The sequence below is a fragment of the Apium graveolens genome, chromosome 4 (assembly GCF_009905375.1).
Source record: "Apium graveolens cultivar Ventura chromosome 4, ASM990537v1, whole genome shotgun sequence".
In the NCBI taxonomy this organism is placed as follows: Eukaryota; Viridiplantae; Streptophyta; class Magnoliopsida; order Apiales; family Apiaceae; genus Apium; species Apium graveolens.
The window spans coordinates 110,141,373-110,143,266 of NC_133650.1; the positions used below are offsets into that span (position 1 = coordinate 110,141,373).

General features: G+C 39.5%; 1 non-coding gene across 1 annotated transcript; it reads left to right on the plus strand.

The window, feature by feature from the left end:
- Positions 1 to 455: 455 nt before the first annotated feature.
- Positions 456 to 562, plus strand: LOC141722995 (small nucleolar RNA R71). Its single transcript, XR_012575990.1, has one exon. It is a non-coding gene; the product is annotated as a small nucleolar RNA R71 (small nucleolar RNA).
- Positions 563 to 1,894: the final 1,332 nt, after the last annotated feature.

A 1,894-nucleotide genomic window follows, 5' to 3' on the forward strand; every position in this document is an offset into this window, starting at 1 on the left:
TCTGATTGTTGTTCCAGCTGAAGTTAGGATGATTCCAGTTGTCAGGATGATAAGTGTCTGGAACTGGTTGTTGCGATCTCTGAAAGTTGCTCACAAACTGAGCTGAGTCACTAGATATAGCGCATTGTTCCGTCGCATGCGAACCTGCACACAACTCACAAATACTAATTATCTGCTTAACACCATAGTTAGCCAGAGAATCGATCTACATAGACAACGCCTTTAGTTGAGCAGTGATAGCCGTAGCTGTATCCACTTCAAGAACTCCTGCTACCTTGCCATGTGGATATCTCTGGGTTGGATACTGATATTCATTAGCAGCCATCAGTTCAATTAGATCATAAGCTTCCTTATAGCTTTTTGCCCATAATGCTCCACCTGATGCTGCATCGAGCATGGGTCTGGACTGTGCTCCCAACCCATTGTAAAAATAAGTGATGATCATCCAATCAGGAATTCCATGATGAGGACACTTCCTAAGCATCTCCTTGTAGCGCTCCCAAGCTTCACTTAGCGATTCTCCCATTTGCTGCGCAAATTGAGAAATAGCATTCCTGAGTGCAGCTGTCTTCGCCATAGGGAAGAATTTAGTAAGAAAATTCTGAGCAAGATCTTCCCAAGTAGTAATCGAACCAGCTGGTAGAGAGTGTAACCAGCTCTTAGCCTTGTCCTTCAAAGAGAATGGGAATAGTCTCAGCTTCACAGCATCTTCAGAAACACCGTTGAACATGATGGTGTCGCATATCTCAATGAAATCCCTAATGTGTGTATTGGGATCTTCCGTTGGAGAACCCCCAAACTGGACTGAAGTCTGTACCCATTGAATTATGCCAGGCTTGATCTCAAAGGTATTAGCTGTGATAGCTGGTCGGACAATGCTAGATTGAATGTCAATGATCTTGGGTTGAGAAAAGTCCATCAAGGTTTTCGTTCATGCTGCTGGATCTCCCATTATAATGAGTACCTGAAACACAAACAAATAAACCGTGAAAGTAAAAGAATCCGAGTCAGTGAACTTTAACGACCACTGATGACAAGCACATAAACTAAAAGTTAACACCAAGTCCCCGGCAGCGGCGCCAAAAACTTGTTAGGGCAAAAACACACGCTAATATTCACGCAAGTATACGCGTTCACAAGTAGTATAAGATATAAATCAGATTCGTTCCCACAGAGACTGGTTTAGGTTAAGTTCAATTTATGCACCTATACAACAATGTATGGTTATCGCTCAATGCTAAGATAAATAATAAATTTGGGTTTTGATTAAACTAAGAGATTATACTAAATAACATTAACTAAGAGAATTGAGGTTGAATTACTATATATGACAAACATGGGATTCTAACTTCATCACTACTTCATTCAATAGCCTTATTGTTCTTAACCTTAGTATGTGATGGTGATGACACTAATCAGATAACACGAAACTGATAAATGCCAACTTTCGTTACACGAGTACCATTCTACCAGACATCCACAAAAGAGATAGAAGCTAAATAGGCACCAATTATATCGAGACCTTATATGTCTATAGAATTTGACAACATAACGGTTTAAGCATAAGTTATCTATCTTGATTACATAGGGCAAGTAAAACGGTTAGAGTTACCTACGAATCATGCATACACATACATAAACCTATGCTAGCATGGCAAGTTCTAAACCTCTATATTCACTGTCGTTTCAATAGAGATTAACACACTATCTTATATGTTAGCTACGCACATAAGAAGAATAAGCACAACCAATACTAGGTTATCGATCAATCACCACACACCAAGATATCAAAACAAATAACTATTGAAATCCATAAGTAAATCCGCTAGAACCCCATGATAACGATTAGCCCATAATCGAACTCATCGTCACCATGGGTTCTAATGAAAGCATG